Source organism: Vombatus ursinus, unplaced genomic scaffold, assembly GCF_900497805.2.
Source record: "Vombatus ursinus unplaced genomic scaffold, bare-nosed wombat genome assembly UNPS02014812.1, whole genome shotgun sequence".
NCBI classification, from domain to species: Eukaryota; Metazoa; Chordata; class Mammalia; order Diprotodontia; family Vombatidae; genus Vombatus; species Vombatus ursinus.
This window is the reverse complement of record NW_020954590.1, coordinates 78,482,204-78,499,861: the sequence shown is the minus strand read 5'-3', so window position 1 is coordinate 78,499,861 and position 17,658 is coordinate 78,482,204. Positions and strand designations below refer to the sequence as shown.

Genomic DNA, 17,658 nt, shown 5'->3' with positions numbered 1-17,658 from the left:
GGACCTTTTACCTCTAGGCTATGGAGTCACATATAACCAAGATTCTCATGACTTAGGGCAGAGGTGTCAAACATGCTGCTGCAGGTCACATGCCACCCACAACTCTCCTGACTGAGGCTGAAGTAGATTAAAACACAGTTTCTATCTGATTTCAATCTGTCAACATATTAGTAACAAAGAAATGTATAAACGTGTGGTTTTCCAAGTCAACATGCAACCAATAGAGATCTTTAAGTATGGGTTAGTGGCCCTCATTTTTATCTGAGTTTGACATCACTATCTTAGAATGTCATGTTTCAGTGAAACAGAGTAGAGGCAAAGACCAAAGGTAGATTATTTTTCTTTTTTCATTCCCTCTAATTCCACATCAGGATTCTGCTTCTCCATTTGTTACTATTAGCTTTTCCTATCATATGGTTGTAGCTGGGATTTAACATCATTTAGACCAGGAATTAAGAGGAACACCAAGAAATATGGAAAGACGTGAAAAAATTAATAGAAAACAATGCCAGAGATTGAAGAATGAAGAATCATATGTATTTAGTTGTTTTTTTTTTCTCATTGTGTCTGGCTCTTTGTGATTCCATTTGGGGTTTTCTTGGCAAAGATAATGGAATGGTTTGTCATTTCTTTCTCCAGCTGATTTTATAGATGAGGAAACTGAGGCAAACAGGATTAAGGGACTTGCCCAGGGTCTCATAGCTAAGAAGTGTCTGAGGCCTTATTTGAACTCAGGAAGATTAATTTTCCTGACTCCAGGCCCAGTACTCCATCCACTTCCACTGTGCCACCTAGCAGCCCTTATCTTAGCCATCTGTTACTTTCTATTATTTATCTTGGATAACATTTTCTAAAAATGCAAATAAAAACATGATATTTTAAAAATACCGATGTGTTCATTTCCAGAATAGATTTTTTTTGACAAAACATGGGATGGGGACCAAAAAGAGAGAGAATGAGTAAGTTTATTTCTTATTTTACTTTCTCTCTCTCTCTCTCTCTCTCTCTCTCTCTCTCTCTCTGTCTCTCTCTCTGTCTGTCTGTCTCTCTTCAGCTCTTACCTGCCCAACTCATAATAACAAATGAAATATTTAAATATAGAGTGCATTTTATAGTTTCAAATAGGGCCTTAACACATCCTCTTTTTCAAAACTGATCAGTACTTGTATTCAAATTGATGAGCTGTGTTTATTTGCTATAAGGACTTAGGAAGATTTTTTTTTCCTTTCATCATCATAAAATCATCTTATCTGCTTGGTAGTGGCGTGTGTGGGGGGGCAGCTTCTTTAGGAAAATCTTATTTTTAAAAATGTCTGAGTACAGGAAAAGAGACTAATCTATAAAGAGGCAAATGCTACAATCTGCATGACTAACATACTTAGGAACCATCCTAAAACTTAACCAGTTGACATTTTGTGCAGGAAAACATTTTTAAGTACTCAGTTAACCAAGGAAAAAGTATCACATTTGATGGAAAGAACATACTATTCTCCAGGCGATGGTCAGATGATTTTGTGATCTTTGTACTGAGATGGAGCTCCTGTGAATAAATTGTTAAACTCTTGGAACACTGCCAAACTACTACAGTCTCACAGTTGCTTAGGGACATTGGATGGAACATTGGTAGAAGTTGGATAATGGAAGTAAACGGTAAGCTAGAAATACACAATTGCAGAGGTATATGGATAGATAAGATGCCCTCTTACTTCAAGCAAGAAAACTGTTCATTATTGCGGCCTAGGCTTGACTCCTCTGAAGAAAAGGAAAACACTTGGAATGTACAAGAGATGAAATGCTTCATTTTCGGTAGAGATAGTTTATCAAATAAAGAGGTAGGGATGTAAGTAATGATGGTCTTGCAAGAAAAAATAATGACTTGTCATTAATTGAGGACAATATGAAAAGAATCACAATAATGCATAATTTGCATGGATATAGATGTCTTTATTCATAGAATATAATTGTTGAACTTCATTTCATGAGCTATAAAACTTACATAGCCATGCCTAGCCTGATGTTGAGTTTTCCTATGATAATGCAAAAAAAAAAAAATACTACAGGAATGAGATACTCCCATGGGAACAATGTTTTATTTTATTTTAAAGAGGGGAACAAGTGGGACTGACAGTGAGGGTAGGGTTAACCTTACGGGGTTTTAAGCTAATTTGCATCATTTTCTGTGTCTGATTATGAAGGACACAACAACATGTGTTGTTACTGTGGAGTTACTGTGTTACTGTACTTTTTTTTTTTCATTTGTTCTCTATACCAGTAAATCTCTAGTGAGGAATATCCCTCTATCAGTGTAGGTCAACAGCAAATCAACAGTAAACATTTCTTAAGCACCTACTATGTCCCAAGGATTGTACTAAACACTAAGGTTGCAAAGCAAGACAAAAAATAGTGCCACCCCTCAAAGAGCTCATGGTCTAATGGAAAGACAATATGAAAACAAAGAAGATATATACAGGACACATTGGAGATAAGCAGTATGGGGGAAACATTAGCATGTAGGAAGATTAGGGAAGATATCTTGCAGAAGGTGGTATCTTATCTAGGATTTGAAAGAAGCCAAGGAAACCAGGATACTGAGATAAGGAGGGAGGGAATTCCAGGAATGGCAGACAGCCAGTGAAAATATCCCTTGATGGAGATGGAGTTTCTTGCTCAAGACATTTCCAGGAAAGTCATTGTCACTGGATCACTGAGCACATGGTGGAGTATAAGGTGAAAGAGAATTGGAAAGGGCGGAGTGGGAAGAGGTCTTTCAACCTCAAGCAGAGGATTTCGTAGTTGATATTAGAAGTGATAGGAAGCCATTGGAGTTCATTGATTAGGGGTGTGTGTGACATGTTCAGACCAGCACTTTAAGAAGATTACGTTGACAGCTAAATGGAGAATGCACTGAAACAAGGATATACTTGAGGCAGGGAGACCAACCTGCAAACTACTGCAATAATCTAGATGTGAGGTGATGAAGGCCCATTCCAGGGTGATCACAGAAGTGAGTGGGGTATATATGAGAGAATTTTGGCAGTAGAATCAACAGAACTTGGCAACAGATTAGATATGGAATGTGAAAGATCTGAGGAGTCGAAGGTAACACCTGAGTTGTGAGGGTGGCTGTGAGGATGATAGTGCCCTTGACAGTTATAGGGAAACTGGGAGGAGAAAATGAGTTTAATTTTGGATATATTGAGTTTATAATGTGGCATCCATTTTGAGATATCCAATAGGCAGCTGAAGATGCAAGATGGGAGGCAAAGGGAGAAGTTAGGACTAGATAAATCAATCTAAAAATAATCTGCATAGAAATGATAATTGAATCCATGGTTGCTGATGAGATCACCAAGTGACATAGGATAAAGAGAGAAGAGAAGAAGGAACAGGACAGAGCCCCAAGGACACCTTAGAAAGTTACCTTTGTCCCTAAGAGGTTAAGAGACTTGCCCACAGTCACATAACCAGTATGTTTCAGTGGGAGAACTTGAACTCAGGTTTTCCTGACTTCCAAGGCCAGTCCTCTTGGATGTTACACCACATTAAGTCTGGTTGACATATATCATTGATGTCATAAGGAAATGTTGTTGGCTCAGGAGGATATGACTTGGGATATGCTTATACATTGTGGATTGTTCATAGGATATTTGAAGGAGAATGCACTTGTCTTTTTTACTTGAAGAGTATGAAATTACAGCCTGGAACTTTCCCTTATTTAATTATCTAACTTTCCTTTGGGTAAAAGTGTTGCAGATTAAAATGGTGGGAAGAAAGGACACATCTTCAGGAGGTTTTCTGTAAGCTGCTTTTTAGATTCCACCGGGCATTTTCTATCCTTCCTAAGAAAACTTTCTGGAACTCCTTCGGGCTTAGTTCTTTCCAGCCTTCTACAGAGCAAATATGCTTGATATATTCTGCAGTGAGAAAAAAGATAATACAGAAAGATTTTACTTGAGGTAAACAGTAATATAGGTGTCTTTTATGCCACAGCTCATAGGAGTACAAGAGAATCTATTCCAAAGGTTAGTGTCCATCATGTTGTCCCAGATCACCTAAAAAACAACAATAACAAAAGCGTGATGACATATGCTTCTCAGCACGTGTCCAAAATGCTTTGGTCGTTCAAAGAAACTTCAAATACTAATAATACTATATCTAGAGGATGATCTAAGGCAGGGCTGGGGAACCTGGGGCCTTGAGGACACATGTGGCCTTCTAGGTCCTTGGAAGCGACCTTTTGACTGAGTCTCAGTTTTACAGATCAAATCCTTTTTTTTAATTTTTAGTTTATTTATTTTGATTTAGCAACAATCACTTCCATATGCTTTTAGTTTAAAATTTATCTTCCCCTTCCTTCCCACCACCCTCCCCAAGATGGTGCACAATCTGATATAGGCTAGACATACACATACACATACATATACATTCCTATTAAACATATTTTCACATTAGTGATGTTGTAAGTAAGAATTAGAACCAATAGGAGGAACCACCAGAAAGAGGAAACAAAACACAATCTGCATTCAAACTCCGTAGTTCTTTCTTAGGATGTGTATAACATTTTCTGTCATGAGGCTTTTGGAGATGTCTTAGATCCTTGTATTGCTGGGAAGGATTAAGTTTATTAATATTAGTCATTGCACAACATGGCTGTTATTGTGTACAATGTTCTCCTGGTCCTGCTCACTTCACTCTGCATCAGATCATACAAGTCTTTCCAGGTTTTTCTGAAGTCAACCTATTCATCATTTCTTACAGCATAATAGTGTTCCATTACATTCATATACCACAACTTGTTCAGCCATTCCCCAATTGATAGGCACCCTCTCAATTTCCAATTCTTTGCCACCACAAAAAGAGCTGCTTTAAATATTTTTGTACATGTGGGTCCTTTTCCCATTTGTATGATCTCTTTGGGATATAGCTCTAGAAGTGCTATTGCTGGGTCAAAGGGTATGCACATTTTTATAGCCCTTTGGCATAGTTCCAAATTGCTCTCCAAAATGATTGGATCATTTCACAACTCCACCAGCAATGCATTAGTGTTCCAATTTTCCCACATTTTCTCTAACATTTATCATTTTCTTGTTTTGTCAACAAATCCTTTTATTAAGGGGATTTGTTCTGTGAAATTTGGATTCAGTCAAAGGCCATGCTTGAGGATCTACAGGGCCACATGTGGCCTCGAGGCCACAGGTTTCTCACCCCTGATCTAAGGGATAGGAGCAATTAGAAAGTTTCATATGGACTATTATGTTCTGTATACAAAACCCGCAAGTGGGGAAAAAAAAACAGTAAAAGGAAGGAACAGAAAAGTCTCCAGATAATGGCAGATTAATCTTGTAAAATGTCTACAAAATTTATACTATTTTATGTCCAATAAGAGAGGCAGCTTAGCCCAATAAAAAAAAAGCTAGACTCAGAATGCCAGGAGATGAGTTCAAATCCCATCTCTGACACACGCTGGCAGTGTGACCCTGGGCAAGTCACTTAACTTCTCACTTAAAGGAACAGTTCTCTGAGTTGCAAATGAGGTGTCAACCTGTTTTGATAGAGATAATTTCCTCATCTGGGAGTTTCCTATATTAATAAAAAGATAGTCCCTAATCTGATCTGTTTCATTCCAATATGGTATTTTACATTGCAAAGGAAATTATCTTTTTCCTTCTGATTACTTATTTGTGAAATTTAGAGAATAAAGGATACTACCCCAAGGCCTTGAACATTCAGGGAAGGTATGAATTTGGCTAAGTAGAGAAGGAAACTAGATGGTTTCTTCCTTTTATTCTCCTCTAATAATGCTACTTCAGAGATGGAACTCAGTGCACCCTCAGGAGTGATTAGAATGATAAGGATCTGATCCAACAATTCATAAAAATAGTGAAGAATTAGAAAAAAAAGTAAAAAAATCTCTCCCTTTGGGGGCTGTCTAAGCTCTCTAGTAGGCCTATCTATGTTCACTGAAGCTTCACAGGAGTGGTCAGGGATGTCTAAAGGCCTCAGCAGCTCCTGCAGACAAACAATGATTGACTGAAACTCAATACTTCTTATTTAACGAAAGAAACTTTATTTCTCCAGGAAATTTAACTCAGGGAACATTAATGTTAGTGACTCCAAAGTGGAGAAAATGGAAAGAATTTTGACTATCTGCTAGATGGTGGTCAATCACTTCACTCTTGTGTATCATCAGCAACACACTTTCTCAGACCAGATTTTAATTGCATGGCATTTTTGTTAGAAATTTTCCTCTACAGCCCTTGATGCAATGTGGGTATGCCCTCGATAAATGGCATTTGTCAACTGGACAATTGTAAGGAGAATAACTGCATTTAGAACATCCCTTCCTTTGGTTTCATTCTTGGATTTCATACTAACAACCCTCAAAGGTATTGCTCCTCATGTAACTTAAATCAAAAACCCTGTGAAGAGGCTTGCCCAGGAGAACTTGTGGCTAGTCCATGTGCTAAAGAAGCTATCACACAGGGAGGAGGTAATGATATTTCTATAGGTTGTAAGAACTCCAAAACATGGTACAGTGGGAAGAGCCTTGTTTCCACAAATTGCTGAATCATCAACGTCATATACATGTGGGACTGAGAGTTTAATACTGTGCCCTGGGTGACTAATGAATACTTGTTGACTGATTAAATGTTTGTTGACTAATTTTTTTAACCATATGTCCATGTTCTGAACAAACACTAATAGTATAGGGCTTTCCCATACCATAAACACTACTGCTCTAATTCATTTTCTAGGGACACTGAACTCAAGTGGCTGAATTTGAAGTAAAAAGGCAGACCTGAATTCAAGCCTGGCCTTTGCCACTTCTGCCTGTGTGACCTTGGGCAAGTTCCTGGGTCTCTGTTTCTCAAATGTAAACCAAAGGGGCTGCATGAGATGATTTCTAAACTTCCCTAAGAAGGAGCTCCTGATAGCGAGCTGAGGATCACAGGCTCAAAGATCCTGTATGATTCCGATTCTATGATCCTCAGTTTCCCATCAGGGCCTCCAGGCAGGCCAATTCACAGAGTAGAATCATTGATCAGGCCAGAAGTCTTTGAGTTAATATTCCCATCTGCTGGTTATACCTCATAAAATGAAATATTGTACTTCCCTCCAATAAGCTTACCTCTTTCATTATAGAAATAGTCCTTTAAAAACTATTATTATATCTAGGGAATCAACTAAGGAGTATAAAAGCCCATTTAAAATGACTTTTATATGCACTATAATGTTCTGTAGTGCCTCATTTCTACAAATTGCTATAGTCTCATCAGTGTGAGGGTGGAGAGCTTGGCACAGTGTTCTGGGATTTAATTCATGATTAATAAATACTTATTAAACTGACTAAATGTTTGTTGCCGAATTTCATTGGCCCTGTGTATGAGTTCTGAGCAAATATGAACAGTGTAGGACTTTCTAATACCATAAAACTCTAGTTCATTTTCCATGGGACACAGAAGCAGTTTTTGTTTCATTCTATGAAACAAGTTTGCTTAAATATGCCATTGTAGTTAAAGCAGGAGGAGCAATGGCTTCCCTAGGCACTAATAGATGTGTATACCCATTAGTGCCCAGTTGGGAAGGGCCAAAATGAGAATATCAAATGAGAGCACAGATCATTGGCTCCTTTACAACAGGCTCATAGATTTAGGATGAGAAGGAACCTTTGGGTCACCAAGTCCAACTCTCTCAGATGAGAACATCAGAGGCTCAGCCCAGAGTGGTTAATGTGACCTGTTCATAGACACAAAGGCAACACATGTCTGACTTGGGTTTTGAACTGAGGTTCTTTGACTCCAGATCTCATGCCTTTCTACTGCCCCTTGCTGCCTCTTGTATCAGTCATAATTTTCTTTTCTAGGAACTAAATCATAGCGGCAAATAGCTAAATGGAAGTCTAACTAAATCTAAGGTCAGACCTAGTCTGAAATGCATTTGCCCATCTTTTGAGGACTTTTTGAATTTGGCTTTTCTTGTTACTCAGTCATTTTCAGTTATGTCTGACTCTTCGTGACTGCATTTGGGGTTTTCTTGACAGAGATACTGGAGTGGATTGCCATTTACTTCTCCAGCTCATTTTACAGATGAGGAAACTAAGGCAAATTAGATTAAATGATTTGTCCAGAGTCACATAGCTAATAAGTGTTTGAGTCTGGATTTGAACTCATGAAAATGAATCTTCCTGACTCCAAGCCCAGTGCTCTATGCATTGTGCCACCTCGTTGCCCTACAGCATTTAGCTTTACTGGTCCCATAAATAGCTCATTACAAGTATTCATTATCTGTTTCCTGAATCCTTTTGAGGTTTCATCACATTTTGGCCCTTCACGTTCTTGGTATTAAAGCAATAACCTCCATGTGATTGAGAAGCTATTCTCTCAGCATCCTTTCATATTGCTGTCTATAGACAAGCAGTATGATGTTAGGGATGGAGCTCTATAAACAGTTAGGAAAGCTGGGCTTGAATTCTCCTGAGACTCTAAGAAATTAGTTAACTTATGAGCAAGTCAGTTAAAATGACAGTAAGTACATTGGAAAGGGCATGGGCAGAGGAACAAGTCACTTAATCTCCATGGGTCTCAGCTTTCTCATTTGAGGGAGTTGGATTTAATGATCCCAAAAGTTCCTTTCAGCCCTAAAACTATGAGCCTCCTAATGTAGAGGAGCCAGTGACTTACTCTGCCATTTTAGTGTTCTTGTCACTCTCAAAATGTCAGTTTCCTCATCTGTAAAATTGGGATAATAATACTTGTACTAACTATTTCACAGATTCTCCGTGGAGTAAACATATTGCAAACCTGGTGTGATATACAATGTGAAATTACTGAAATGATTTACCAACATTCAGAAATGAATGGACCTTGCAATGTGTCTGTAAGATATCCTTGTTTTATAGAGAAAAGTTTTGTCACCTTTCAACACACCAAAGTTTTCCCCAAAGTGGTAAATAACAAATACAGCCCTTCCTGACCAGACCATCATATGAATCTCTGTGGGAAAACATTCAGCTTTTTAAAGGCAAAGGTATATTGCATAGTGGATGGATGCTGGAATTGAAATCAGCAGAATCTGGGTTTGAATCCTAGCTCTGACACTTACAAGCCGTGTAACCATGGACAATACATTTAATGCCTCCATGTCTCAGTTTTACTACCTGTAAATGGAAATAATAAGTTTAGTGCCTTCTTCACAGAGTTGTTGTGAGGCTCCAATGAGATAACATTTGTAAAGGGTTTTGCAAACCTGAAAAAATGTTATATAGATGCCAATTATTTGTTTTATGTAAATTTCTAATGAATTTGAATAGGAACTTAATGTCTGATTATACTATATAAGGTCAATTCTTCCCCTCTTTCCATCTCTCTCTCTCTCTCTCTCTCTCTCTCTCTCTCTCTCTCTCTCTCTCTGTCTCTTTCTTTCCTATTATGGTGGGAAGGGGAAAAGAGGAAAGAAGGGAAGCTGTAGTGTATGGATATGTGAGACTTGCACAGCAGTGATTTTGGCAATGCCTATTCTTCTTGTGTATCTCTAAAACTGCTTAGATTCCAGAACAGTTCAGTGTAAATATTCTATAGATGTAGTTGTTCTACCATGGGTGAGATCTCCAGCCCTTTCAAAACCTTAGACAGAAAGTGGTAGTGACTCAAAGCAGAACTATATGTAGAATGGCACACAACACAACTAGAAGCATGGTTGGGGTGTGTGTTGATGAAGGGAGGGAAGGGATGGGGTATTCTTTTGGTTTGCCCCAAAAGATGTAGAGGCAGAAGTAGAGGGGAGGAAGTCTCTTCTGATTCCCTGAAATGAAGTGATTTAAATGTGCCTTCCTGGAATCAAAGGAAGAATTGAATTTTATACCCTTAATGATTCAGTAGCTCTGGCTGTCAGACATTGTCAGATTAATGACTTAATGAAGTGTTTAGAGGTACTTAATGCATACATGTGGAGAATAGTTTACCACGGGGATGGAGAACTGAAAAGAGAGAAATTGACCAGCAATATAGAGTAGATGCTATTATTTCTTCTCTTTGAAGTTAAAGACAAATTCTTCATACTGAATTTTCTCATTAAAATAATATTTTTCTTATTCTCTGTGTTGAATTTCTTAAAAGTCTACCTCCAACCACCAGGTAAACATGTAGTTCAGAAGCTTTAAAAAATAATTTTTTTACTTGCCCAAGTCACTAGAATTATTTCTTCGCTGAACTAGTCTGGATTCTGGAATAAATGTGCATTTAAGCTTTTTTTTTTACTCTTCAAAGACCTCTTTTAATTCCTACTTTCAAAACACAAGCATTATTGTGCATTTAATGCTTGCCAAAATTTTCTTCCTTCAAATGAAAGCTGTTTTGACTTTTATAAGTGCAGAAAGGCATCACTACCTACGTCAGCAGCTTGTTGTTGTTTTTTAACCAATTTAATCATAAAATGGTAGGAACAATTTTGTTACTCTTGGGGGAACTACAACATTCCAAGCTGAGAAATGACATGCTTAATTTTATCCATGTAAATGTTTAAATTTAATGTAGAATTTTCTCAAAGCAGCAGTACATATAAAGTTTCCCATCCAACTTTGACTTTAGCAGTACAATTATGCCTCTTTAAAGTTGGGGCTAATGGTCTTGGGATGTTTATCCATGGAGGTACTTGTTAATAGTGGTGGGTTACAGTCTTCCTCCACCGTTGGCTAGGATGTCATAACCAAAGGTTGGCAGAGATAGTGGGGGTTTTTAAGAGCTGGAACGGAAGGGCTTTGGAGTTGACCTTGTCTACCTATTCACTTTACAGATGTAGAGCTGAGAATAACCTAGGCACAAGGAAGGAGATAAATGGGAAAGGAAATAAAGGGAAGGAGAAGGAGAAGGGAAAGAGGTGAAGGGGTGAAGGAAGGGGAAGAGGCTGGGGAGGGGCAGGGGGAAGAGGAAAGAGAAAGGGGAAAGGGAGGGAAGAATTTTTTAAGGGAAGATTTATTGAGTAGCTACTATGTGCTGGGCACTGTACTTAGCACTTTACAGATATTATCTCATTCAATCTTCACAGCAGACTTGGGAGGTAGAGGCTCTTATTATCCCCATTTTATAGTTGAGAAAACTAAGGCTGAGTTAGGATAAGTGACTTGCCCAGACTCACACAGCTAGTAAATTAGTAAGTGACACAGTAAGTGTCTGAGGCAGAATTCAAATGAGGTCTTTCTTGCTCCAGGCCCTGCACTCTGTCCACTGAATTACCTAGTTATCCTTAAGTAAATACTCAACATCTTCAAGACTGGACTTTCCCCCCGTGAACTGACTACCCTTCTGAATTTTTATAGAACTGCTGATGATGCCACTGTCTTCCATATCTACTTTACCTACTCAAATCTGTCATTCTCCTCCAACCATTTACTCTGGTCTCCAATTCACCTAAGTTTAAAAATTCCATTGTCTCTTTGGCCTTCCTTCTTTCTTTCCATTCCTAGGATCACATAGATGTGGAAAGGCCCTCACAGCCCATCTAGTCCAACTCCCTTCATTTTACAAATGTGAAAAATGAGACTTAGAAGGGTTAAGTGATTTTTTCAAAGTCACATAGTTAAGTCGCAAAATCAGGATTCAAACCCAGTTCTTCTGGCTTCCAATTTGGAACCTCTTCCATTGGACTGTACTTCTCCGTTGCCTTCTCATAATCATTAATCTCATCACTTTTATATAAATCATATCATCAACTTCCTATTTGGCTTCCCCACTTTCACAAATTGCTCATTTCTCATAACCGACCAGGAGAAATTTTTTCATCACTTGATTTTTCATTCATTTGATTAAAAATATCTCCTCTTTTAAGTCAATCTTAACTTTTGTATTAACCAACAGTTATTTAATGTTTGTTTATCTAATCTAATATCTAATGCTACAGGAGATGCTATGGGGAAAACAGAAGTGTAAGATATGATTCTTATGCCAAGAGCCTTAGGTTCCAGTTGGGAAGAGAAGACTAAAATATATAACAAACTGATTAGTGCACACTGAAGACAGATTATAATTAAATGAGAAACTACATGGCATGAATTGTAGATGAATAATGATTCTGAAGAAAGAGAGGCAGGAATGAGATCTCTTCACCTCTCTCCTTTTCTCAAATCTGCTTCCTTTGACTGACCCTTTCATTCATGTTGTTGTAGTCATTGTGTTTATTTTTCTCATGCTTCATGCTTCTGTTTATTTCACTCTATCAGTATCACATTTATATATGCACATACTTATGTACATATTTTCATACTTCTCCAAATTTTTAATTTTATCTTACCAAAATAGAAAATAATAGTTTCTTACATTTACGTGGCATAATTTTTTTAGTTATTTCTCAATCAATGGACACCCAATTTTTCTATAATTCTTTGTTGACTTGAAGAGTGCTACTGTCAACACACTACATGCATATAAATATGTATGTGTATTTCCATCTTTGATCTCTTTGAGGCATATGGGTTTTGTGTAGCATTGATAACTGAAAGGTCATGGACAGTTTAGTGACTTTTCTAGAACAATACCAAAGTCATATCCAGGACCACTGGGTCATCTTGCAGATCCTTTAAGATCCTTATCACCTTTGATAATTTACTTAGTATGAAGTAAAACATTACAGCTGTTTTGATTTTTGTTCTCTTATTATTAGTGATTTAAAGCATATTTTCATATGGTCACTTATAATTTACAATCCTTTTGAAAACTATTAAAGCGATTCTTCAATGGACAAGTTGCCAAAGGACATGAACAAGGAATTTTTGAAAGAAGAATTGCAAAATATTAATAACTACTTGAAAGGCTTTTCTGAATCATGAATGTGATATATAAAGAGAAGCATATGAAGACATATAAACTGATACAAAGTGAAGCAAACAGAACCAAGAAAACAATATAATGGCCAAAACAATGTAAATGAAAAAGAAAAACAGGAACAACAAAATAAAAACCGAATGTTGTGTAATGACCAATTTGGACCCAGAGAAAGGGATAAGAGAAAGTACCACCGTAGCTTCTTTGCATGAGGGGAAATGGACTATAGAAGTAGAACACTGCATATACTGCATATACTGCTGGAATTAATTAATTTGTTGATTAACTTCCTGAAATACTTGTTTTTCTTTGTTGTTATATGTATGTATGTATGTATTTGTGTATACACATCTATCTATCTATATCTATCTATATATATATCTATGTTTCTTTGAGTAGGTGTGGGGTATATTGGGAAATAAATGTGATTTAAAATCAATATCAATACAATATTTTTAAAAACCCTACTGTATACTTTGGGTTTTGGGATAGTGGATTTTGGTGTGATATGTATGTGTATGTACAGATATATACATATACATATATATGCATATATTGTATTTACATATTTGTGCCAATTCCCTAGATGGTTTAGATATCACACTTTTTATCGGTGATATGCGATTCTAATATTTCCCCAATCTATTTTTTCCCTCTTCTAATTCTGTAATAAATGGTTTTATTCTTGAGAAAGATTTTTAAATCATGTGGCCCAAACTGTCTATTTTATGGTCTTTATTGTCCCTTGATTGGCTGAAAATCCCCTTATCTCCAGACAGCCATAGCTGTGAAAGGTTCTTGGTCTTCTTTACTTCTAATTATTTTATTATGTGGCTTGCTAAATTCAGTTCATATGTGCAATTTTAGCTGCCTGTGGCATTATTGCTACACTGCATTACAAAAGTGATCTATATTTCACACTTCCACTTCCTCACCACTCACTTTCTCTCTTCAACCATTTGCAATCTGGCTCCCAACTCCACTAATTTATTTAAACTGCTCTTCTTATTGTCATTAATAAATGACATGGTAAAGGCTCCCTTTTTCAGTCATCATTATCTTTGATCTCTGTTTAGTTTTTGGTACAGTTGATCACTTTCTACAATCTGATTCTGCTTCCTCCTATGAAATCTCTAAGGGCATCAGGAAAAGCCTCCTATAGGAGGTTGACCATGAGCTTATCCCTGAAAGATGTTATGAATTCTAAAAGGGACAGATGAGGAGAGAGACCATCAAGAGTATGTGGGACAGATGTGCAAAGGTAATAAGTAGGCCAGTTTGGCTGGGAGGGAAGAGAGTTAATGAGGAGTAAAGTGAAATAAGCCTGAAAAGTTTGTCAAGGGCTTTGAATACCAGCCTAAGGAGTTTATATTTCATCCTAGAAACAATAGGTAGACACTGAAGATTCTTGACCAAGGAAATGATGTAGTCAGGTCTATACTTTAGGAACATCAATTTGGTTACTGTATAAGGAATGAATTAAATAGGGAAGAGCCTGGAATTGGGGAGATCAATTTGTTTGCAAATGTAGTTGAGGTAAGAGGTGATGGAGGTTTACCTGAGCTAGAGTGATGTCAGTGCAAATAGATGAAAAAAGGAAGAGATTTGAGAGAGAGGTTTAGATGTAGAGTTGACACAATTATATATGTATATGGAGTGGAATATAAATGATGATTCTCCAAAGGATACAAAGAAGGAGGGCATAGACAGGAGGAGATTGAAGAGAAAGTGTTATCATGAAGCTGAGGAAGGAGAGAGTCTCTGAGGAGGAGACATGTGATCAAAAGGGTCAAAGTCTCTATAGAAAGTCCCAGAATGATGAGGTCTAAGAAAAGGCGAATGGATTTAGCTACTAAGAAATGGTTGGTAACCTTGGATATAGCAGTTTCATTAGAGTGGTGGGTTCAAAAGTCAGATCTCTAGGGGTCAAGAACCAAGTTATATATGAGAAAACGGAGGCTTTCGGTGACCTATTTCCTGCAAGGTCGGCTATTAAAGGAAGGAGAGAGATATGACAACATATCTTTCTAGAGGGGATGGCAGGGTTAAGTGAAGTTTCCTTAAGGCTGGCAAAGGCCAGGGTATTTGTACAGGCAGCAGAAAAAAGCCCAAAGACAGGAAGAGATTTAAGATTAAAGGAAGAAGCAGCTTGGGGAGGGGTGATGAATAGGGCAAGTTCCAAGAGAAGACTGCAACAAAAGGGAAGAGAATAGTGGATAATGTTGGGCCAGGGACTGTTTAGAAAAGAAGCCAGGCCTAAGAAACCTAAATCTGCAGATATCAACAATCAGTAAAGTATTTTTTTTTAGCTTCTTGTCTGTGCTCAGCTGGGATTTAGTCCACTTTCTCATGTCGTGCTATCTACTATTGTTTACCACTTGCTACTCATAGATCACAGATCTAGAAGTAAAAAGGACCTCAGAAGCCAGCTAGCCTAATGCTCTCATTTTACACTTGAGGAAACTGAGTTTCATGAATGTAAAGTGACATTCCCAAGGCCATACAGGTGTCAGAGGTAGGATTCAAACCCAAGTCCTCTGACTCCTAAGTCCTCTTTCTCTTCTATCATGCTGTTCCCCAAGAATTTAACAGAGAGTAATTTCAGGTCATCAACTTTCATGTCACTGGCACAACATGCTGCTGTTTTACTGCTCTGCTTGGTTCCTATCCAGCCTCTTTGTCCCACATTGGTCTTTCAATAACCTTCATTTCTCCATCATCTTATCTTTCTTCTTTGGTTCAAAAACCACCTATGAGTCTGCTTCTTACAGGAAGCTTTCTCTGAGTAAATACAAAGAAATAATAGACTCCTAACCAAGAATCCAAAATATCCTCTTTGAGCTGAAGAGCTAGTCAGGAGCCCATTAGTACAACTATGACATTAATGATGAGGGAGAGCCAGTGATGTATGGCACCCACTGATAAATTATCTGTATTCATATCAAGGGAATGGAAATATCCCAGGTATCTTCTTCTCTTTAAAAAAAAAAAGCATTGGACTCAGAGTCAGCTTGACCTCAAGGAAAAAACCATTTATGTATCCATTACTGCCATCTCTCTTTCATACTTCGTAATTTGAGTAGCAAAAAGATGAATGCTTACTAAACTCTCAGTTATTCACAATTCTGGGGATCTCGGTACGTAAACTGCAAAAATCTCCCTACTTTGGGCTTCAATGCACTTCATGGAATGTCCAAAGAATGGAATGTCCGTATCATTACCACAGGGTAACCCCAATATTTAATCCCAATATTTAAGTCCTCAGTTCTTGCTGTCTCTTGAAGGCTAGTTTAAGACTCCTACCAAGGAATATAGAATCAATCAATCAATCAACACACCTATGTGACAGACACTGTACTAGCCCTTCTTTGAATCTACATCAAAATTACAACGTTTTTGCACATAAATCAAATGGTCATTTTATTTACTACATTTTACATTTGATTTGTAATCTAGGGTTTTTAATGTAGCATTAACATATTAACATAGCAAATTAATCAATTGTAATGATAAGTTAGGGGTTTAATGAGATACAACAAATCTTTGAGATTACTGGGGGAAAGCAGAACAAGGGGGTAATTTAGGCTGTAGTGGAACGACAATAACAACAATAATAACATTCATACAGCATGACATTTATATGACGTGAGCTTCACAGAGTTTTGTGTTTTTTTTTACATATTTTAATACTACTAAGTTTCCTTGAAAATCTAAATCTATGATTCTACGATGGTCCATCACCACATTTAAACCTCACAATACTCCTATGGAGTTGATATTCTAAGAATTATTTCTGTTTTGTTGATGAAAAACTGAGAAACAGAGACATTAATAACTTGCCTCTAGTCAAATAGGCGAGTATTCAAAGTGGGATTTAAACCCAATTTTTCCTGGCTCTGAGCTCAGCACTCTGTATTAAGTATCAGAAGGCCTGGAGTAGTTGGTGCTTTCTGCCTTTTACTAGCAAGAAACTTTATACAAATCATTTAACCTCTTTAAATGTCAGTTTCTTCCTCTGCCCAGTTGGAAAAATCAGATCTCACTTGATTGTTGATCAAATGAGACAGCATATGTGAAAGTCTTTTGTAAACTATAAAGCACTTTGCAGATGCAAACCTTCCAAAATGTCCAGTGTAGGAGCAACCTAGGCCCTAGAGTCTAGGAAGGATCTTAGGTCTGGCAGAACATCCAGTTCCAAAGGTTATTGCCATTTAAAGGCTACATGATATAATGGTATAAGGGAGAGAAAGAGCTAGCCTGGAGGTCAGAAAATCATTGATTCAGTTCTAGGTGGCCCAGTGGATAGAGTACCAGCCCTGGAGACAGGAGGATCTGAGTTCAAATTTGGCCTCACTTAGTACATTGGACAAGTCACTTAACCCTGTTTGCCTCAGTTTCCTCATCTGTAAAATGACCTGGAAAAGGAAATGGCAAACCACTCCAGTATCTTTGCCAAGAAAACTCCAAATGGGGTCACAAAGAGTTGGATAACACTAATAGACTAAACAACAACAGCAATAGCCCCCAGGGCAATTTTCTAATATTGACTTAAAGAAGAGTTGCTGATAATCATCTGTGCAGAGAGTTTCCAAACCGGACTTCCCCATACCCATGAAATAACCATACATATGAAATCAGGCACATATGTCTTATATGTGAACATATATGTGTGTTTGCTATCATAGAAAAAATACTGTCAGGCTCTGGCACAAATAAAAAATGTGAAAGCTGCAATTAAATGAGAATTTCTCAAAGTCAATGTGCATTTGAGGTCAGGCTGGACCAAATAAGAGCTAGTAATTTATTGTCAGTTTGATTTATTGCACTAGGAAGCTTCTGCCAG

General features: G+C 37.5%; 1 long non-coding RNA gene across 1 annotated transcript in view; it reads right to left on the bottom strand.

Annotated features, from left to right (window-relative positions):
- Positions 1 to 2,211: 2,211 nt before the first annotated feature.
- Positions 2,212 to 17,658, bottom strand: part of LOC114053744 — a 39,572-nt gene continuing 24,125 nt past the window's right edge. Inside the window, exon 3 of the long non-coding RNA XR_003570416.1 lies at positions 2,212 to 3,914. This is a non-coding gene — a long non-coding RNA (uncharacterized LOC114053744). The remainder of the gene's footprint in view (positions 3,915 to 17,658) is intronic.